This window comes from Onychomys torridus, chromosome 12 (genome assembly GCF_903995425.1).
Source record: "Onychomys torridus chromosome 12, mOncTor1.1, whole genome shotgun sequence".
Lineage (NCBI taxonomy): Eukaryota > Metazoa > Chordata > Mammalia > Rodentia > Cricetidae > Onychomys > Onychomys torridus.
In genome coordinates, this window is record NC_050454.1 from 52,862,613 (window position 1) to 52,887,519 (window position 24,907).

Genomic DNA, 24,907 nt, shown 5'->3' on the forward strand with positions numbered 1-24,907 from the left:
TTTATCAGATAAGAACTAGAAAGTCTCTGGCTTGGGGAAGCTTGGGGGACCATCAAATTCTGAGACTTGTCTCCTTGAGAAAGACTCTGTTGTCTACAAAGATACCTCAGTATTACTATATTGACATCATATTTCTACATTTTTAAATTGCTTGCAATTTTCAGTGTTCTATATATGTGTTTGTGTGTGTGTGTGTGTGTGTGTGTTTGTGTGTGTGTGTGTGTGTGAAGTTTCCCATCATTAACAAATGGAACAAACACACACACACACACACACACACACACACACACACACACACACACACACACCAACACTGATAGTATCAAGAACACAAAAGATTTAAATAGAATATATCTGAAAGTTGTAATATAACAAGTAAAATGAGTATTTTTGCATCTTGAAATTAAAATAGAATAATTTATTTTGTACTTTGCACTTAAACATCCAATCTATTGACTGTTCAGTTAATTAGTATTTAACATAGGTACAGAGTACTAAGGTTGGGAGCGAAGAAAAATTCACGCCTTCTCTTTGAGAAACAGAGAAAGTAAGGGAAGAGAGATAGTAGCAAACATTATCAGTCTATAAATGGGTATCCTTCAGTAATTTAATTCAAAACAAATCTAATTGCCAACAAACACCACCAATCATAAAGATGCCTAATCTGTGTTTCTGTTAATTGGCATTTCTCCATAGTTGTTCAGCTACAAAAGGCTATGTACCCACAATTTCCGTAACCATAGACTTCCAGATGAGCTTGTGTCTGCCCGATGGCAGTATCCTCACTTTAGGGAGTATGTTATTATGCTTTCATTCCCAATGGATGCAAAGTGGCCTTGTTGTAATAAGAAACCACACAAGGAGTTTACAGGATGATTTCTTTGGCTTTCATGTAACCAATTTGTAAAATATTCAGCAAATATCTTGTATTTCGGATCAGCGAAGAAAAGAGTTGAAGCCCAAAGTGTGAGCTCAATTCTCATTCTGTGATTGACTTGACAAAGTTATCTGGAAACTCCATGATGGAAGCATGATGAATGAGCAAATGAGTGTAGGTGCAACATGAAATGGTCTCTAAGTCATTTGGTAGCTTGAGACGATAAATATGTCTTTTTGATAAGCATTGCCCACATTTCTAACTGCTATATTATGCAATTGTCGATTACATGTCATCAGGCATGATTTTGAAGGCCAAATGTATAATATTTCATGGAAGCTAGACCAGAAAGTAATTTAAAAGTCAATAACTACCACTCTGAAAACTGTTTTGACCCATTTTTTAAAATGAATGAAATATACTTGACTTAGCTCCAAGGGTCCCTTTCTAAAGCCTAATTTTGTTGTTTAAATCTTTTCAATAGATTATAAAAAGGTAGTTAGCAATTTGGAGAGCTAACATCATGTTTCCCTCAGAGACTGCTAAATTGGTAAAAGAAAATAAACAAAGAGAGTCATTTAAAGATATCCCAACAGTAACTCTCCCAGAGGAGAAGGCTCTTCTTCAGTGATTCTGCTTTTGTTTGATCAAAGCCTAAGCTAGCTTGCCTCTAAGGACATAGCCTGATCCATTTAGGACTCCCATGGAGCCTGCCTTATGGAGAAGAACAGCACAGGTAGACTAACAAGAAATCCCGACCACTTGAAAATGGTTAATGACTGCTTAAAGAAACACGTTTTCACTTAAAGTAATGAAATCATGAAAACAAAAATTTAGAGTTGGCCATACTTTGCAAAAATATTAGACCAAATACAACTGAACCACAAAGTCTTTCTAAAAGTAAATTCATATGAAGAAATTTCATCATTAAAACTTCCAGTAATTATATTAAAATTAGAAGACACAGACTTGTTTTGCTACCAGTCATTTCAATCTGTGAATCTGACTCTAGAAAAGTTTTTTGCTAATGATATCAGGGCAGGTTTTAAGTGCATGAAAATGAAAATAAGAGAAATGTCTCTTATGTGAGTTAGGAAGGCTCAAAATATTTTATTCATCAGATATAATTTACAGTAAAAAAAAATTTCCCAAAATATCTTACTCAGTTACAGGTAGTGAAAATTGTATCAAGGTTATCTTGCTATAGTTAATTAGAGACAATAATTTTCTTAGGACGTTATTACCCCTGTACATAAAAATGATACTGTGCCCACTGTAGATCTATATTGGCACACTAATTCTCATACTTATCCTGACATGACACATTCTCACTCACACATGCTGGAGATCAGATTATTGAGAGTGAAGGAAAGAAGTGTGGGCTACTGAGGGCTGCTTTTCTTTAGTTTCAGCTGGCCTATCTTAAGCCTTGGCTTATGCACATCTTGTTTCTCACAGAAGTTTCTGTCAAGACTACATGCATCATGCTTCCTCCTCCAAAATCTACTTGTATCCTGAGTTATTCTCATCTTCATGGCTCAAACTATGCTAGTTAGTTATCTTTTTAGTGTAGGTCACATTCCAAATGTGAACAACGACCAGAGCATGTAGCATAGATCAGGGGTAAACCACCATACAATCTTTACACTTACACATATTCAAATGCAATAGGAAAGTGGAGTATATATTAAGTCATTCAGGAACACAAATTATCATTTGCATATATGGGAATGAATACATGAATATCTACCACATTAGGGTTAATGAGGATTAAGTACAATAATATGTATTAAGCACCCGACATAAATCCTAAAACATAAGTATGGCATAAATACCTAAAGTTATAATAACTTCTAGATAGCTTCCATGCCACTGCCTTTATTCCAATCTTTCACTTAACACATTTTTGAATGCCCAGTGGGCGTTTAACTCAAATTGAACTATTCCTAAGTGAACGCATCATTTCCTAAACTATATTCGCTTCCTCATTCACTGGAATCAGGAGGGGCTCCAGAAGGCATCTTTTCTTCTTTTCACCCTTCATTCCCTCTCTGTAATCAGTGACTAAGCTGCAGAACAGTTTCTGAAACAGCTCCACAGTTCACACAGGCTACTGTATGTGCTGCATGCTGTACATCAGATTTCTGCCTCTGCTTGACCTTTAACCTTTGAAAAGTCCATCTCAAAGATGATTACCCCTTTGATTGAAGTTCTGATGACCACAGGGACTACTGATTCTAAGTGCAGTGGAATTTCATTCATTTTTAAGGCCTTTATGAAATTTTCTCCAATACTCTAATCACACAGAGGCATTTCCTCACTTTCCTTGAGTCATACATATCACATTGCCATGTTTTATTTGTGCTGATATATATTAAGTAACTTAAATTTATAAAAAAAAGAAATTTATTAAACCTTGAAGCCTGGGCATTCCTAAACAGAAAAGGGAATTGTGGATGTCTGTCTCTTATGGTTTTCATTATTTAGTTTAAACAAATCAGTAGTTTACTGAAACAATGACTTTTAAATCATTAAAGAAGAAATTAGTTTTTATTTGTAAAAAAGCTTAAAAATTTATTATTCTATATAGCTAAATTAATATAATTCACTGACATATTCTAATAGAAAAGATGGAAACTATCTGAAAAGTGATTGGAGGGGGTTGCCCATGTAAACCAGATTTTTTTATTCTAATTTTTATAAAGTGAACGCATAAAACTAAACCTTCCTCAAAGATATCATGAGATCTCCAAGGCTCTCAATTGTCTCACAAAATAACCCCTTTCTACAAGTTTGCTACTCTAATCCTGGACACAGCAGTTTCTTCAAGGTCATATTCTACTGCCAAGGCTGAATCACGATGGTGTTACATGGTACCACTGCCCACTCTCTTCTCCTCTTTTTTGTTAAGTAGTACTGTAGAGATAAACATGCCAATATTTAAAGCATTTTTCTCTGTAACTTCTAGGTCCTATTCTGAAAGTTATATGCAGAAACTCAATTTCAGCAGGGTCTCATTTTTCATATATCTACGTATATAGATATGCATCTATATGCTGCCAGCCACTCAATCATTGGACAACTCTGTATTACACACACCTGGGAAAATTGTGCTAGAGATGAGGACAACCACATTTGTCACTTAAAGCAAAGAAAAATTACAGAATTATGCTTAAAATCCTTCTGTGGTTAATTTCATTTCTCTTCTTCTAGGGCAGACAGCACCAATATAGATCACTTGGTCTATGTGTATTTTATTAGACCAATATGCGATAGCCTAAATCATGAGGAGCAACTTCAGCTGTATTCTAGCTTGAACAGGTCCATACATCAGGCTTCTAAACTAGAAATGAGTTTCTGGTAATTGATGAAAAATTGTATTTGTTGAGAATGGCTTTCTGTGCTTATCTATGGGCTATTTGAAAATGTATATATACCATACAGAAAAATGTAAGGCAGACCTATGTATATTTATCAGATAAACATCCTATTTATATGTTAAAATGATGTAAGAATCAATTTCAATGGCATTTAGTTATTCTATACTTGCATAAACTTGGCTTGTCAAGTTGTGTTACCATTTGAAGGCATTAATACGTTTTCTCATAATGTATTGCATATATCTGTTTTAAGTTTATCATATCTTTTATTAATCATTCATCTAATATTGACCTAACAAATTTTGAAAATTATAGTAATCTACTCATAATATTAGAGACATGCTTTTTGTGAGTCTACTGTGTCTTTTCCTACCTTGATAACACAGCAGAGACTCCCTTTTGTTCTACTGTGTGTGAGAATAGATGGGATATTTGAAACCTCCAGAGCAAGGAAAAGGTTTACTTATAGCTTGTGGCCTTCCAGAGCTTGGGGTAGTTCTGTTTTTATTTATTTATAAGACTAATGTTTCTCAGACCATAGTTCTCCTGAAATGGAGACTACAGGGGGACATTCACCAGGCTCCATACATGTCATTCCCACTTAGCTTCAGTGGTCTTAAGTTGTACATGGATGTTCATACTTTTGTGTTGCAACAAATGTCTTTGCTCCTGTCACGGGTGTCATGTGTTTTCTTTTGTGCTCCACTGAACTACAGCAGGCTTCATTACTATTTTGTGAGATGGGTGAAATTAAGAACACTACTTAGTTTAGATAATTCACAGGATCAAGGTATGAGGCCCACAAAGACATAGCCCATAGAAAAACGGTAAAATATTATAGACAAAACATAACTCAACTGGGAAAAATATCCATATAGTTAACCAAGAAATGAGCAATTCTCTACCTTATTAATATTCGCAAATTCCTTATAGTTGTGACTAGACACCTTAAGTAAGCAATTTGAGCAGGGGAAACAATTTATTTAGGCTAATCCTCTCACCAGTAAAGAAGGTGTGATGGGGGACTGGCTCTTGTTCTTGGAAGTGAAAGTCACTGCAGTTCACATCACCAAGATAAACAAGAGGAAGAAACCAGGCTCAGTCTACACTCTAGCTTCATCATGGACTCTACTTATGGCAGCTGAGTCCCATGTCCCAAACATTTCATCATTTTCCTGAACAGAGCCAACAGCCTGGGGCTAAGTGTTCAAACACTTGGGTCTAATGGGGGCATTTCATATTCTAATTAAAACAGTAAGCATGTAGGAAGGAGGGGTACACTTAGGTGAGTTCAGGAGTGTATATTGAAAAATGACTAGCAAGATATTACACTGCAGTCTGTAAATTGCTACAGATTCTGCAATAAACTATATGTGGACGAAGAGGTTTTTTTCTGCTTGACAAACAGAAAGCAAAATGGTGTACTTTCAGCACCTCCAATAGACTAAAACATTTCTCCAAAAATCATCTTTCAGCACACAGTACTACATCATCTTTGAACATGGCTTTTCAATGTCCCATTTGAACCATGGCAGAAATAGTTAGATATGTGTTTGAATGTTTTCCACTTATCAACCAGTCCAAGCTAATTTTCCAACTTTGTCTTTGTTGTGTATGGCAAAAAGAGATCCCACAGTGAGGCTAGTGGTTCAGAGTCACCCCAGTTTCTTCCTATTGTTTGTCTTGGAGATGTGAGCCTGCATGGCAGTTACCTCCACTTCTGGGAAAAGAGTCTCACAACCCTGCCTTCCCTGTCTGTGAGAGGGTGAGACAAAATTGAGCTATAAATAAAGGAATGTTTGTGAATGTTATAGGTGCAGTTTGGAGACCCATGAAAATTTTCATTGAATATTCCAGGCATTCTTTCTTGTGTCTTATACACTGGTGTTATATTAATGTTGTGTTAAATGATCCATTTGGAGACCCTGATATAATAGGAAAGGGACCAGCAGAATCCTATTTTTTCTAACCAAGGACTGATGGTAAATATCAGATGCTTTGTTAGGGATTATAATGCCTCAAACATAGATATTTTTTCTTTGTTTAATTTTATACAAACTTTAAAGAAATGCCTTTACATCTTTATCTGTGGATATGAGGAGAAAAGGAAGCTCTAGGCTATATTTGACCTATGGATGGGGAAAACACAGGCTCTAGACAGAAAGAACCTACACCTTTGCAGGCTACAGAGAATATTAGTAGTATGGTAAAACATGACTAGATAAGTCCCTAGAATTTTGCAGTCTTCCAACTTCCAGTAGTTTTCTTATTTCTATTGCTGAAATATTACTAATAATTTCAATTGAAATATCCTCATTTGTTATTTTTTCAATAGAATAAAATAAATCAATATTACAATACTCTGAACTTTAGAAAATACAGCAATATAAACTAATGGATGGGTACTTGTATTTTAGAAGAGATAACACCCCTAAATAAGTTAGAATACACCTAACAACCAAAATCATGAGAACCCACTGCTTTGCCCATATTTTACCGTCTACTCTTAAATGGCCCACCCTAATAGTAAAATCAGTCAGTATCACTATGCAGTCACACTTTGATACATAACATTTATTTTATCAATTTAATTTTGGTATTAGAATTTTGTAGCTACTAGCTAGTAAGTATACAACAGAGTTGGCAGACAAATTTTGGCAGCATTACATAACCTGTGATAATAATGCAAGGCATAATAGTCTTATGCAGAATGTTTTCTACAAGCTTTTCAACATAACATTACTGGTGTGCTGTAACAATGGAAGAAAGACAAGAGCCTGATAGTTTCAGACTTAATGCTTATAACACTGGCAATACATCTTTTGAACAAAAAAGAAAACTCCATTTGATTTGTAATGTTGACATTGTTTTTAATGCATCAGCTGAAGGTAAAAATCATTTTCAATGAATGACTACTTGTCTTGCTTTTCTAACCCTCAAGCTAATGTCCTTTCAAAAATGAGAAGCTATATAATATTTTTGAATCATAATATGCTTTGTGACCTAGGTTGTGATTTCTCTAAAAGTTAAATGTGTATAAACTGTCAAGATACTCCATTCACTTGAAATCACCTCGACTGTAGAATGGCATAAATCCACTCAAGGCTTCAACACCTTAGACTTTACATTACATATATTTTTACACTCATTTTATTCTGGTTGGGAAATAAATCAGTGAGACTGATAGTCTGACAGCTGAAATGCTATGTCCAAATAAGCAAGCTTCTCTGAACATGGTCAAGGAGATGAAATGTTGGGTATTCTTTCTGGGAGGGTTTAAGTAACTTGTAATACAAATGAAATTCTCTTGAATTAAGGCTCATGGCGAGGTATAGGACATGTGCCTAGCATGACTCTTTGGATTAGAACTCTGCAGCAGTTCTTTGATAAGGTTCTTCCTATTTTTCAAGTTCCCCTGCCCTACTTGTAAAACCAATCAGTATCATTATGCAATTTTAAATGCAGAATCACACTTTGATACATAACATTATTTTTTTCAACTTAATTTTGGTATTAGAATTTTGTACCTAGTAAGTGTATAAAAGAGTTGGTGGACAAATTTTGGTGGCATTAGATAACCTGTGATAATAATGAAAGGAATGATGTTCTTGTAACCTGTATTAATAAAATTTCCCAAAGATGATGTACAGCTAAAACAGATACATGTTGAACTCTTTAGATGTGGAAGCACTAATATATGTATGAAAACACATATATAATTTTCATCTGCATAAATTAATAGCCTTGTAGACATTGGATGTTATGGCTGTTAATTATTGTAATACCCAAAAGAAGAGGAGAAAAGCCCAAATCAAATTCATCTTCAATGTAACACTGCACCTGACATGTTACGCACCCTTATTTCCCCTAAGTGAACAACAAATCAGACTGAAATTTGCCAAGGACAATATCCCCAGAGGGGAAGTTACAGAAACCCTGTAGGAAAGAAGACATTTATACACAGAGTGTAAGTGTCTTGCCCCAACTTCACAGTTCTTCAAAGTGAAATATGTACTCTCAGATCAATCACGTTTTTCTCTGTCAAGGTAATCTCTCACTACACTCTCAAACCAGGTATGTATCTACAAATAGTATATGTCTTCTAATGTACATTACGGATCATATTCATGGAAGCATATGTCTTCCAAGCTGTGTATACTGTGGGGAAAATGCAACCCTTTAGCAAACATTTGAAGCACAACATTTAAATATAATCCATTGCCTAAGTAGTTATGTTGCAGAAGTCAACCCAGTCCAATCCATTAGCAATTAGTGTTAATTAGTGTTCCTTTTATTAGGACAAAAAATGTTATTTTAGGTACATGACAGTCAATGGCATAGAAATCCTAAAAAGGCTGATTGCAAAATAATGTTTAGATAAATTTACAGGACATGTAACACGTCAGTATTGGAAGAAATTGAATTAAAACATATTGACATGTCTAGAAATGTTTAGTAATAACAACATATTAAATGCAAAATTAAACTTAAATATTCCCTTGTACAACTGGATTTCAAGCACATTATAGATTTAAGTAGGAAAAGCAACATTTTAGAAGATTCTATTAATAACGATATATCAAGTACTCTATTATGATCAGCTTGTCTAGAGATTTTTCTAAAAGTTCTTTAAATTTCTTCTCAGTCTTCCCTATTTCAGCAAGCTACAGTACTTCTGTTTTGAAGAGGTGAAACTTCCTACATTTATTAATTAGAAATAAACATTTTTAGTTTGTCAAGTTGCTTGAACACTAACTAAAATATGAGAATTTGAAGGAGGACTTGGACATAAAGTTAAATTTTAAATGCCTCACTGCAAACTATGGAAAGATGCTCAGGTCTGACTTCTGTCCTGTAAAAGATAAGAATGGGGAATATACATGAGCTCATCCTCCATCTGAATCTGTGACATGGGCACATTTGTACTTAGTTCATGAGGGCAACTTATTAAGTCATTGAACATACCACAAAAGGAACCTAAAGTGTCCAGAATTCTCATACATGTTCAATATTTTTAATGAAATAGATAATTTTGTAGTGTTTTTCTAAGACATTGATTTTGGCATCTGTGCTGGGAAAAATGAAGTAATATCTGGGGCACAATATGAAAATAATCTACATTTGTATGTTATTCAACTTATGTATTCAAGAAAAGTTATTTAAGAACTTGGAGTTTCAGAGTGTGGATCATCACATAGTCATTCCAAATTGTACTTTTGTCAATGGGAGTACCATTTTATATTCAACTAAGAGTGAAGAGTATATTTATAGTATGATTTCAAATGTAAAATTTTAAAGCATACAGAAAGTGTACTGAAGAAATTTCAAAAGAATGGGACGGATGTTTAGTGGTTCAGAGCAACATCTGCTTTTGCAGAGGATCCAGATTCAATTCCCATTACCCACATATCTGCTGACAACCATTGGTAATGATAGTTCCAGGGAACTTGTGCACTCTTGTGGCCTCCACAGATAATAACACACAGGCGGTATATATATGCAAATGCAGGCAAAACTTGTATACATCAAAAACAAACAAACAAACAAAAACATGTATACATAAAAAACAAACAAAAGCTTGTATACATTAAAAACAAACAAACAAACAAAAAAACATGTATACATCTTGGTAATCAAACCTAGGGCCTTAAAAGTTTTTTAACACTGAATTATATCCCAAATCTCCCGAAATACATTTCTGTAACATTGATAACTTATGTGCTAGAGAAAAATACAACAGAACAAATGAAGAATGTAGCCCATGGAAAAAATAAGAGCAAACATACTTGACATGTTGGATTATGCCCTATCTTCTTTTGTATAATCAGCAATCAAATATTAAGACTTTTTATGAATTTATATTAGATTTTTAAATGTAATTTTTGCAAAATAACTGAACACATATAGTTACTCATTTGATTAAAATCTAACAAGTCTCACTAATATATTTTCAAGAAAATGTAAAGCAAATCAGACATGGAATATTAATAGACATTTTGTCTGGCTGCAGCCATAAGTCAATCTACATATAACTTTTAGCACAGGGTAGAAAAAATCCCTTTTCTCAAAAAAAAAACATATATAAAGTGCAAAAATAACTTTCAAACTTGTCAGTCAAATTAGAAGTTGATTCAATATTTAAAAATCTAGCTTTTTAAAAATAATTTCGCTATGAGAACAATCTCAAATGTTTTAGTCCAGGCAATTTATACATATGAACATATACATCTAATTACATAATTAACACAGATGATGATAATATTGTAGTTGTTTAAGTATTGATGATTATTTTACCTGCAGTTAGGTTTCAGAGGGGACTGTGCTACATATTTCAGGGTACCAGCTGTAAGTGAACCTCAAGCAAGGGCTGAGAAGTTCAAGTCAAGAGGTTAAAATCAAGCAGCCTAGAATCTAGACCTGCAGAGGAACTAAGAGCCAGACAGGGTAAAATATAATATATATATATATATATATATATATATATATATATAATAGATGCCTCTCTTCAAGAGGTAGCTTGTGAGAATGAGTGACTGGAGTCACCATGTGAAGAACAGTTACTCCTAGATTCTGAAAATAAAGTGCCTCTTGTGAATTTTCTTGAATGACAAATATTTCCAGATTATTGGTTGTCTTAACAACTTTTTTTTTTCTGTGATCACATAGAAAGTACAATACGTTTTTACATTTAGAAACAGGAAAGTTTAAAAACCACATTTCATTATGGTTATTGTATATAACTTGGTAGTAGTTATCTCGGTGCTGAATTTATCTTGTACCAGACCACCCCTGGATTCAAACAACTTATTCAAGAAATCTATATCTTAGTTATTCCACTTGAAGCGGGGGGGAAAAGCTTCAAAATGATAAATCCCCCCTGAAGCCAACCATAAACAACACTTGATTCATATAGACTGAAACTTGTTATAAGTAACGAATGATTTAGATAGAGCACATTTAGCACTGTCGAGCGATGAACATTTATTATGGGAATACCACCACAGATGAAGCCGTGGGTAGATAGTAAACCATCAATCAGATGCAGCCCCACAACAAATTGTACCTCATCAACTGCTTTAATATGTCATGAAGCGTCCAAATAGACATCGCTGGATCATTTGTTAAGTGTAAACTACTTTTTCACTGACAAAGCAAAGGACATTTGGTATTTTCATTTATAAGTAATATCAGAATGAATTGATGAGATCTAGACATCTAAAATAGAATTTCTATGTGGACAGGTTATTGAAATTCAGAGCTTGCTGTCTTCACCCAAAATAGTCATAAAGAGGATGTTTCATTCTCTATTTTCAACAAATGTTGCAAGATAGAGGTCTGAATTTAGGTTTTGAAATGCTAACATTAAATATTATTTCAAAAATGCGTTTCTGTTACAGCAGGATCAAGAAAATATGTTTCCTGCTTTCTGTTATAAATCTAAGTGTTGGGAGATTTTTCAAGAGACATTGCAAGAAGAGCAAAATATAAAGGGCATGTCTGAAAGCACACATGCAGGCATGTTAGATGTTATTAGGGAATGATTCTTAACGCTACAAAAATAGTTATTTTAGGAAAATCACAATGAAACCTCGGCCTCTCATAGTAGGAAATGCCTTTATATCCCTTCCATCATCTTGGATTGCATATGAAATTTATCAACCCATGGGATCAACTGGACATCCCTGTGTTTTGCTCCCTTGTAAGCCCCCTTGAAGGAGCAAATCAAAGGGACTTTGAAGAGATCTCTAAATAAATTGCTTTACTTTTTTTTTTCCAATTTGAAAAAAAAAAATTGTCTAACTTGAAGGAAATTATTTTCCTTAAATATTTATTTTATTTTAATTATGTCTATATGTTTTTTATTTTAATTACTTGTAAATGTTTAAGAGAGTGTGTGTGTGTGTGTGTGTGTGTGTGTGTGTGTGTGTGTGTGTGTTGTCCACATGCAAGCCACTACCTGCAGAAGCCAGAAGAGGGCATTGGCTCTCACAGAGCTGGGGTTACAGACAGTTGTGAGCATGGCATTTGAGTGCTCGGAAATAATCTGTGGCCCTCTTCCAAAGCAGAAAACACATTAAACTGTCGAGCTATCTCTCCTGCCCAGTAAATTACTTTTAAATTCAGATTAACCATTGTATTAACTCTGAACTACAGAAATTCCTGGCAAGAGCTCACAGAAGATGCAGAACAGAAAACACTCCTGTGCTTCTCTTCTGTGTCGTCAAAGCCACGGGTCACAGAGGTAATGAAGGAGGCTGTAATTGCAGTGACAAGTTTCTTGGTGCTGTATCTACCATAAACCACATGTGTGGTACTACCTAACTCCATCATGTGGGAAGTGGCCAGAGTTAGAGAAAATGGAACATTATATTCTTGCATTTGCTGTGCCTGGACTGGGAAGTTTATCTGACTTCCTCAGACCTCCAAAATTTTTTTCAAGGTGGCTAGTCTGGCATGGTGGCAAAACTAATGCTCAGTCATCTCTTTTGGAGGCTGGTGTCTTGATCTTCATTATATGGTTGGAGAAATATGATAAGTAGTGACATATTTGGTAAAACACAATGATACATTTTATATTTTACAATACACACATTTACAAAGTATTCACAAAAGAAAATATGAAAAACCTGTTAATATGTAATGATGGAGCATTGTCAAGTAAGTTGCTACAGTTAATATTTCTGGTTATATCTTCAAATTAGTCAGTAAAATATCCACAAGACTATTTTATTTCATTGTATATACTAATAGAACATGAGGGTTGAATGTGAACATAGAAATAGTTTCTTTCATGATGAGGAGTGTATTGTGCTCAAATTTCTAGTGACTTTAAATATCAGTGTCCATGAAGTTTGTATATTATTATATAAAGACTCATCCACATTAGACTCTGCTTACTATGTTAAGAAAATCTGGGAATTCTCTGAGTACCACTAAATACAGGAAGAATTCTTCTTTTCCTTCTATGCTCTTGTCTCTGTTTTCATTTCTCCCCTATTTTGTGTCACAGGTAAGCAGATAAAAGAATCCTTCCCCTCCTCTTTGAAACATCAGCCACATCCTTGCTCATTTCTTATCCCAGCAAATCAGCTACCAATTTATACTATTTTATTTAAAACACTTGCCAAAATTTTCACCATTCTTCATTATTTATAAGTTCATTTCTTGTAGTTTTCCAGAAGAAATATGTTATGTTAAATTGAATATGTATTATGTTAAATTGAAATTTTATTAATGTCAACTGGTGTCACTGATATTTAAGCAACTCAATTTTAAACGAAAATGTTTATGCTTATGCAGACTAAATTATAGCACAGTCAGCTTTAAAGATCACATTTCATTTTGATATAGGAAAGATTTTTACACAATTTTGATTTAAAAAATCGAGAAATTAAAATTGTTGTTTATAATATTCAAACTGACTCTGTTAACAAAATCCCTAACTGCCATAAGTTTTCTGTCATTCTGATTCTGTCATTTGTTTTAGTGAATTAATTTGAAAGAAAACTGATAAAATGTAGTTTACATAACAAAATTGAAAATATTGTGAACTACAAGCTATATATGGTCTATGAACACATTTATATATCCACATATACTCATAAAATTTAAGTTAGTATGAATAAAAATAAGGTATAGTGAACATCAAATTTTATATAAAAATAACTTTCTGTATTGTAAAAAATGTATCATATGCTAGTTGTGAGCTATGGGTAGGAATTGGATCCTGAATACTCATGTGTCACAGGCTTGGTCACTGCTGCAATACTTAGAGCTGGAGATTTGAGGAAGTAGTTGGACACTGAGTACCTAGCGACATTTTTGTATGGTTTCACTGATGGATTGACAGCTTAATGAATTAGTCTCCAGATGTGTCGCCTCTTGGTGGCTTTTGTCTCTCCAGCTTTTACACGGCAGAGGCCACCTTTCACCACATGATTTCATGATACTGTGGCTCATTAAAGGCCAATTGCATGAAGCCTGCCCACCATGAGCTGAAAACCATGAGTTCAAAACCTTCCTAAATTAAATGGGCTTTCTTGGGTATGGAAGAAAAGCCAACTAACACAGCATTCCAATGCAATAGGGCTGGAATGTAAACATATTCAATGGAATAATCAACCATCGACTTAATCAATTTGGCCTTATCAAACAAGAACCTTAAGAGTGATCATATTTTTGAGATAATTCTAAAATGTTTTCAAGTGAATATTCAGATTTATGGTTAATGATACAAAAAACATTATATAATATATAATAAAAAGAATGGAAAGATGCTTATCATATATATATGTATATATATATGTATATATTTATACATATATAATTATACATACTACCTGTTCTACACTTAATACATATCTTAATATATAATAACTGAATTATTGACAGTTTCTCTCTGGCTTTTTTATGAATTCCATGTGACCTATAGAGATATCACTACATAAATAGCAATTAGAGGAACTTAATTTTAAACCTTCTATTTTAATACTGTGAAGAGAAAATACTTGAGCTAAATCCAACTGATAGTACCATGTATTTAGACAGTCATCTTAAATTATCTTAGAAATAAACTGAAGGAAATTGTTGTAAAATAATTGCACATCAGATTTTCCTTCCTTAAATCATTAGCGATTTTGTGCAATTAATCATTCCTATATCTAGAAATGCATCCATCCCTAAATTCATTCTATATGCCAGGGTGATTTAATTTATTTCACAAGACTTCATATTGTGAGTACCTGTTCTGTTCATGATATTCTGATTTTCATTATACTTGACTTACCATAAAATCACATTCCCATATCAAAACATATAATAAATAAACTATATTTATTATATTTTTTCTTCTCCTATAAAACCAGACTATTTTAAATGCCAAAGTTCTTGTAAAGTTGATCATGTTGTTTGTTGGAGAATATTATTTTAAGGTGTTACTTTCGTAGCAAAGAAAGCTAAAAGCCTAGAGGCAAAAGACAGATGGGTTAATTTAAAGGAAAAAAAAAAAACTGGCAAGAAACAAGCCAAGCTAAGGCTGGGCATTCATAATTAAGAATAAACCTCCATGTGTGATTTATTTGGGACTGGGTGGTGGGCCTCCAAAAAGAGAAAAAACAAGCAACAACAGTTGTTTGTTTGTATGTTTTTGTTTTGCTTTACTTTGCTTTGCATTTTGTGACAGGGTTTCTCTGTACAGCCATTGCTATCCTAGGTCCGTTTTGGACCAAGCTGACCCTGAACTCAGAGAATTGCTTGTCTTGGCCTCCTGAGTGCAGGGGTTAAAGACATGTGCCAACATGCCCACCAATAGTAGGTGGATCTTAATTGAGCAAATTAAACAAATTTTATCCACTCAATCAGAGATTATTGTTTGCATAAAAATCATTAAAATGTCCAGAGACAATTAGAACTTCAGACAGGTTTTGAATACATAGTATGTAAATTATATGCCATCAATCTTGAATTATCAGCCCATAACACACACACTACCAGGGACTTTGAAAGAAAAATAATAATTGCAATTTGGCTAGATGGAATTAAAATAAAAAAGCTGTGCATTTTTTTTTACCCTATAGTTACTGCAAACATACCCAGTAACCATGATATTTATAAATCACCCTAAATTACTAAATGTGCAATTTTAATTTATCAGGATGTATTGAGATCATATGGACACACGGGTATATTCTATTTATTTCAGGAAAATCTGACCTTTGACCTTATTGGTCATTCTATGCCAAGGAATAGCTGTAACTTTCTCATTTGGTCCCCATAAAGTCACAGACACCTAACAGTACAATAAGTTGGTCTCATAGTAACCTATCAACTGATACCTTGTATGTGTCATGACCAATAAACAGAGAATTCTGTGACTGCCCCTGGAGTTTGAGCTGGGCACCCAGTTGTTGACAAGGCCTACTTAACTGTCTATGTGTTCACCCATCTGGATCTGGACCCAGACCTACCACTTGAAGATTTTGGACTCCACATCAGCTTTTCACCTCACTCATAAATCACAACTCCCTCTGAGTACTGATCTGGTTCATTATATCATCAATATAATCTGTCTCTCAGCCTGCTTCCAAAATCCAAGGCAGTTTTTCTACCTTGTACTTATTCTGTAAACCATATATACGCAAAAAGGTAACAAAGATATACATACTATATTGTTATGAGAATTAATATTAATAATTAAGATGGAATAACAGAATCTACATTTACCTCAGCCATATAAGTGGGTTAATATGACAAATTGCTCATGTTTAAACCACTAAGCATTGTGAACCTTTTGTTAGTCAATAAATTCTGCTACTATGAAAAGCTAGAAATAATAATGAGTTTTATGTCTCATTTAACCAACAACATTAGCTGGATAAGGACTGAAAAATACAAATTGTTTTAAGAAAAGCTTCATCGACTCATCCCCCATCATTTGTGAGGCTAGAGAAGTGAGTTCTAGCTCACCACTTTCAGTCATTTGATGTTGACACACCTCCAAGCACTTCCTTGAGTACCGAAGTCTCTTCCTTCATACCTTTCTTTTAAATAGGATGGTAGTTGGGGGAGAAAACATGGCACAGAGACATTCAACATTGACTGTGGTGTGAGTTGCAAGCCACTCAGCTGTGATGCTAACTGATTGTTGAGGCTGCACTGTGATCCTTCACAGAATTTCCAGTGTTTCTCGATGTCTATGTATTATTCAGACAAATACCGACCCTGAAATAGAAAAACGCTTTTTATCTCTTGAAACTTTTATTGAGCAGTGTTCAAAATGCACACAGTTAAGTGCTGTTCTCTGTGTATTTAACTCGGAGGGGGAATAAAAGCTGTTTGGTGCCCATTTTAGAATCACTGGCAACAATACAGACAAGGAAGCATGTACTAGGAGTCATGAAGATACATATGAAAAATTAAAAGTTTAAAATTAATTTGAACTTGTAATGTACCACGTGGAAATCTAAAAATCAGTTTCCACAAGGAACAGCTTGAAAGTTTTCCTTGCCATCTGGATTTGGACCTGGCTTACCCAGTTCCAGTTCTGCCCTCGTGAATGCTCCAATTTTATATATACTATATGGAAATGGTAATCTCCAAGATGCTTAAGTTTCTCTTGTGAATTTTTATAAAAAATTCATTTGTTGTATTTTCCTACATGGTCAATTCTCTAGTGATATAGATGTTGTCACTTTAAACCATTTATAGCATTAGTGCTGGGTTTATTGAAGCAATGGACCATGATTGCATTTTCAAAAAATAATCTTTTTATTTATTCATTGAGAACTTAGCTAAAAAAGAGAAAAAAAAAGCATCAAGAATTTGTAACATATTTGGTGAGCCTAAAATAGATTGATGAATGCAAATGAAGGGGGGAAATTTCAATTCTGACTATTCAAGTTTTAAAGCAAGTGAAAAAGCAACACTTAAATATAGGCATAAGATTAAATACTATTATTCATAGGAAACATTAGTGCAATGGTCTCAAACAACAACCATTAAGTGTTGACATTTTTTGAGGCAGAGTTTTGCTCATTTATTCCAGTTTAGCCTCAAATGTAGGATGTGTTTTTGAGAATGACTTTGAGCTTCTCATCTAGCTATCTCTATCCCCCAAGTGTTGGATTACAGGTGTGTGCCCCCACACTCAGTTGTACCCAGTTTATGAGATGTTTGGGATGGAATCCAGGGCTTTCTGCCTATTAAGCAAGCATTCTACCAACTGACCTACATTCTGAGCACCAGGTTTAATTTTTTTTTTTTTTAATAAGCATGCATCTGTCTTGGTAGTTGTAACAATTTGATCATATTATTTTCTGAAGAAAAAAATAATTATGTTAATTACTTTGCATATACGTTATTTGGTCCACATAGGCCGTTCTGTGAGAACTCAGAGCATCACAGAAGTTAAAGAACCAATTGTCAGAGTTCACAGCTAACAAAAGGTAAAGATATAGATAGAAAGTCAATGCCTTCTATGCTTGATGGCAATTGCAGGTAAGTTTAGCAAGCATGACTAACCATGCTGTAAAGTTAGTCTAACTGTGATAACAGGAAGGCACTGGACATTAGACTGGGCGGATGAAAATGACACAGATGTAAACCACCAAGAGGACATTTAAAAGTGTTCCTTACTGGGTTGGGGATTTAGCTCAGTGGTAGAGCGCTTGCCTAGCAAGCACAAGGCCCTGGGTTCAATCCTCAGCACAAAAGAAAAAAAAAAATGTTCCTTACTAGTCCACTACCTGACAACTTAGTGATTCCAGTAGTCCCTTGAAGTAAGCAAGACTTCATCCAAATTATAAGCAACAGACTTCCAAAGGCTTTAGCTCATCCTCTAAAAATTATTAGATAGAATTTTCCATTGGAAAAGCATGCTGTCACTCATAATGTATTTAACTCTTATACCTACACATTTACATAGGATTCTTCAAACAGATGCATAAAATTTTATATATATATATAATTTAAAATTATAACTATAAATCTCAGATGCCACCCAACAATTTAATTAAAATTTGAAGAACTCTTGTTAGGACATATACAGCTGAACCTTAATTATATGTTATTAACACACTAAAATCCCCTCAAAATATACCTTATAACCAGTAATTGAGGTAAGCTACATAATTTATGCATGTAAATAGTTCAGTGCCACAGCATAAATATGGACTAATTATATACTAGATGTTTATAAATATATTCATTACTGATTTTTAAAATGTGTGTATATGTGTGTGTATTGACATGAATGCCAATGTCTTATAGGAGTAGTAAAAATTTCTCTACAAAGTCTGTGCAAGTTACTTTGAAGTATGAAATGACTTGAGAGGATTTGAAGAGCACAGTCCCCCTAAAGCACGTAAACAGATGTCAATGGTAACTTTTCAGGAAGCATGATAGAGTGAATTTGTCACACAGGTACAAGGCCTTTTCAAATGTACTATATTTTTGCTTATATTTTCTGGTCAGTTAAAACTTCTCTTGAGAGCATTGGTTAGGTGTTTTTTTTTTTGAATGACTGGATTCATAGTAATTCAATACTATACCATGCAAGAACATTATGTATATTCATGGTTTAAAGTATTTTATTATGAGTATAATATATATCACTCAAATTTAGAGGTACAGGTTACCTTGCAGACCATAAATGGGAAGATATGATCATTTAAAGACCTCCAGCTAACAGGGCATTAAGTTTAACTAATAACATTTGATGACCCACTTCTGCAAACCCACGTCCATACGTGCATTGCTAATACAGTTCATGACATTGTAAAACGTGAGCAGAATATTCTTTTAGGTCAATGAAAACCTGAACTGCTAAGCCAGAACTGATCCTCAGGCCTATGTGGATTTTGGAAACTGTTTCAGTTATGGTTTTGATGACCAGGAAATTATCAGCTGATAACTATTATTTTAGAGATTTAACAATGTGTCCCTGTATGCTGAACACAATCTTGGTCTTTTTCTCAGTCTGGTGTCTATTTCTCTCATGACAAAGCTTTTGACATTGATTTAAAAAAAAAAAAAAGGGGTGGCACTGCATATATAGAATTTATCCTAATACTTCCTGCAATGAACTGTTCATAAATTGAGAGAATGCCTGAATTTATAATTTTACCCTGGAAAATACACTCACTAGGTTTTACAAATATTTTTTTATGAAAATACCAGAAAATTGTGTTGTGTATGTAAGAAAACTGGGTTATTAATTTGATAGTTTGTATGGTGCTTGAACTCTCATCATTCAGATAAACATCATTGCTTGATGATTACAACATTTTATTGCTGTGACTACACATAAATGAAATGAATACTATCCCACTTTCATCTAATCCAAAATAATCCAAAATGAATTCTGAAACATATAAGCTTAACTTTTCTGTGATATTATTTTCAATAATAAGAGAGCCTGATCATTCAGAAATAACTGAAAGTGCATTAAATTAATGAGTACAATAGAGGGACAGTAGTCTAATCCTACCCTTTAAAATTATTACTAGTTCAAATTTCGTATTGAATTGATACATGTAAACTATTACTGCCACAGAAAGAAGTTAGTTGACAACCACCTCCTCACTCTATTCTAGCAATATAGACAGCTTTATCAGTTCATTTATATTTCAATGTGAATTAATCTAATAAAGAGACATTGAAACATATCACTGTAATTGTTTCTATCCTTTGAAAGGCAGTATACATTTTATATGAAAGAGAAAAACAAATAAGTTTTTCTTAAAAACAAAAAAGTGAGTATCAACATGCATCACCAAGAAGGTAAAGGATTCGAAGGACTGATTTAATGATGGCACTGAAATTTTTATTCTAAATTGAGATATTTGATAACCTATGAAAGAGAAGATAATGAAAAATATGATTTGAGTAGTTATACCTTCCTTCTTGAAATTGAACCAACTATAACCCTTTTTTAAAGTTTTCAATATGATAATGACTCAGTTGAAGATTTCTTAATAGAAAAAAATTCCATGCCAATGAAATACATACCAAGATAAATGAAATATGAATTCCTAGACATTTGTAAACATAATAACTTCTCACTATCTCTGAGATCAAGCTTCTGTTAGCTAAATGTATCAGCAGCTTTCAATACCAACATGTAATTCATGGAAACATGCCTTTCTTTGGCAAAATTGCATGCCACCTTTAAGTTTCCAGTTATGGACTTTGGATAGTTGGCTTCAGATTCCCATTGTAAGTTTGAAGTTTTGAATCTTCAGCTGCCTTTCTTATTCAGTGTTCCAAAATGAAGGTGGTCTTAAGGACTTGGCACTGAAATGGCTGAAGAACAACTTTCAGCTTTCATAACAATTCATGCACTTCAGATATTCCAGCCTTTAGAATATAAAGGTCTTTAGATTATATGATTTTCTCTTTTTTCATAAATAAATCTAGTTCCAATGACCTTAGCTCCTTAATAACAATAAAATTTTTTTATTAGCTAAACAATTCCTCTCCTAACTATTCAAGATCTCTATTTGATTTACATAATCTTCAACTGACTTCAAAATTCACTTGACCAGTTGATTTACTCTGGAGCCTAGTATTATCAGAGCTGCAGGGGTGGAGGGTGTTAAGGTAATTCAATACTTTTCAAAATCTAAGTCAGGTTGAAAACTATTCTTTTAAAATTTACTTGTTTTTGTATGAGTATTTTGCTGGCATGTATATATGTCCAACACTGTGAGCATGCATGATGCCTGCAGAGACCAGAAGAGGGGGTTGGAACCTTTGGAACTGGAGTCACAGACCACTATGAGCCACCATGTGTATTCTGAGAAATGAACCCACGTTCTCTGCAAGAGCAACAACCAGTGTTCTTAATCACTGAACCATTGCTCAAGTCCCAAAATGTTCAAATTTTACTGGCGAAAATATTTATGTCTTCAATCCTAAAACGTTATGTGATACATGGTGCTCTATGGGTTACTTGACAAGGCAAAGTCAATTTTTCATTAGTTCACTTCACTGGGATAAAACTTTCCTGGTGATAGATAATCTGTTTGTAGGTATTAAGCAAGATAAAATGTTTTTTTTTTTTAAAAAAAAAACTTATTATAAATGTTAAGGTCCACAACACTTCACAAATTCCAATAAATTCTTTTTTAATTGACGGTATATTAGATGGGAGCATGCAGATAATGATACTTTCTGAATATCCTGTGTCCATGCCTCAGTGCACTAGGAACTAAAATAACTCGATGGCATTGTGTGTGCTCATAACACATTCTAGTCATTTACAAAGGGAAAAGATAACTGCCAGGGAAGCTTCCTTTGTTTAGCAAAGATAGACATGGTCAGCCAGTTGCTGTAATTTATAAAAGGAAGCAAGGTGCTGTGTGCAGTGTGGAGTAGGCCTGGAAGAGTATCCTCTGAATTGTCAACTTTTGATAACTCATACTTTGTTCCCAGTATCATTCTCTGCATCTTCACTCAGGAGGTAATAGGAACCCTTAGATACTTCCAGAAGGTTTCTACAGAATCAAGTCAAGTGCTTCTACAAGAGAGCACATAAGCAGAGTCAGGCATAGCCCCGCCCCTTAGCTTCATCAGTAGCTATTATGATTCATCATTGTTCATTCAGCATCAAATGCTCATTTAACTCTCATGTTTAATGTCAACATTGCCTATTTGTGTACTTTTAAACTATCTTGTTTTATATCAATTTCTGTCCAACTTTTCCCTTTAACAGTAGCCACAAATATTAAAACAGCTTAAATTTTAGTTGTCAGTAATGGCAATACAGATTTTCATATTATATTTATATATATATTTGGTGTACTTTGTTATGTGTGTTGGAAGTATGTGATTGGAGCATTTCTGTAGAGCTATGCCTATCTTTTAGTCTTTCTTCCCACTGAGGGTAATTGAATGTAAAATAATTGGGTTTTTTAATTTTAATGAAGATGATGTCAGCCATGTTGTTAGGATTTTCAGCGAGTGTATTGTGAATACAAACTCTTATGATCACTTCTGTTATGCTCTGAACTAATCAGATGGGACACCCGCCTTCCCTTAAGGAATTCATATAATGTGATTAAATAGAAAACCATATGCCTTGGAGAAAACCTGCTGGCCTACTAACCTACATTTGAAAGTCACACTCATTGATAAGCTTAAAAATCTCATGGTAGCCAAAAAACATTCAGCAATTTCCCATCAGTGTTCTACAAGTCAGTGTTCAGCTATCTGTTTTGTAATGGCTGGTATGTGCTGTCTGCAGCACCCTTCAAAGGCCACAGATACACACTGGTCTGTGATGTTACCAGTTCTCCTCCCTGCCCCAATAACCTCTTCTTTCAGAATGATGGCTCCTATTAATACAACAAAAATGGAAATTGTCAGCATGGGCAGGTTGCCATATGGAGGTTGACAGCTGCTCAATCAGATTAAGACAAACAGACACAGGCGCCTTGAGAGTAAAAAGCAGGGTGGGGTAGAGGGTCAACAATCACTTCTGAGGAAAGCTCTTATTTGGCTGTTGGTATTTTGTCAGGACTTTTGGGAATAGTGTGCTAGTCTTAAAGGTTTTGTTTATAAGCAGGTGCATTCAGATATTGGTGGCATAAAGCAAACCAAAGAACCAAATAACCCCATTTAGAACATTGCTTCCCAAGCAAAGGATTCATCCCTTCCCTCTCTGCCCCATATGTAACACATCTCTGCCAGATATGTTAAAAATTAATAAATGACCACTAGTTCCTACAAAGTAAAATCATGTTTTAAAAAACTTCAAAATATGCTTTTAAAGACTCCATCATATGCCAAGGAAAGAAGTCAGGATTTTACAACCCACTGAAAGATAACACACCACCATCAATAGCCAAGCTCATGAATAAATAAATATTTACAACATGTACATATGCATATCAAGGCAAAGCTGCATTTGCAGAAGCCCTGAGTCTGTGCAACATATTTATGCATTGCATATACAATGATAAACAGAGGCACTGTAAAGGAAATTATTTCAAAGCACAGTTGACACATTGAAAGTTTTCTAGTAACTTGCCTGGCCTTTCCGCACATGCAAGATTTCTTTTAACAATGAATAAAATGCATTGCTATGATTGCCTATTCCTGAACTTGACTGAGTCATGTCATCATCGTACAGCAGAGCTAGCAGATTTCTAGCTGAGCTAGTTAGAGTACCTCAGAAAAGCAGCAGTGACATGTTCAAAGACGAAGCATTCCAGACCTGATTTACAAATGAAACCTCCCGCATCTGTATGTGAAGCTGTGTAGAATGAATAAATGCCCGGGAACATGCACAAGCATTCTGACTAGGTCAACACTCCTCTCATAACTTAACGGCTGTTTAACATTCTCACTGGGTTTTGAGGGGTTCTGCATCTCCTGCTGAAGTTTAACACAGGAAATTAAACTTTGACATGTTATAACTACTGACTGTCTTTGAAAACTGTATATAAGAAATATCAGTTAACACTCCTGACATCTCCTGGAGTCGATACAGCCATACATCTTTTGATCCCAAGCCACCTAAAGCTGCCATGCAGGCTAACATAAATAACAGCTTGCAGTGTGCAAGTGAAAAATCCATTGATAACACTGAGCAATACAGTAATGTGGTGATATAATTTACAAGGCCCAAGATGGTTTGGCCCACCACTCTTCTGGTGGATGTGCACCAACAGTCTAGCTAAGTGTCTGCTGGAACTTCTCCTTGGAAGGTAAGTAGGCAGAAGATTTGTAATGTCTGTAAAGCAACAAAGGGATAAAGATAAAGATCAAACTGAAGAGGCTTGGGTATTTAGAAAATTCTGCTGAGATATTTTGATAAATTATTAAATCTTCTTGTTAATGAACCTGCTTCTCTTGAACCTCAGATAATCACATGACATCAAAGCAAAGGTGTGTGTGTGTGTGTGTGTGTGTGTGTGTGTGTGTGTGTGTGTGTGTGGTGGGGCACAGACTTAGAAAACATTTTTAGAGATGAGATAAAATATTAGGTTAAAGGAAGGTTTATGCACAGCAGTATCCACAGAATTCTTCCATCAAGATTTTTCTCTACAATGTACACACTCTCCTGGGATTTTCTGCAGCATCATTTTAGTTTGCTGCATCCACAGCTAATGTACCTTGATAACTTGTGTTTAAATAAACAAATGTCATT

At 34.4% G+C, this 24,907-nt stretch overlaps 1 protein-coding gene across 17 annotated transcripts in view; it reads right to left on the reverse strand.

Annotated features, from left to right (window-relative positions):
• The window catches only part of Robo2 (roundabout guidance receptor 2), a 1,547,722-nt gene that overhangs the window by 1,198,947 nt on the left and 323,868 nt on the right, over positions 1 to 24,907 (reverse strand). The gene's annotated exons all lie outside the window — the stretch shown is intronic.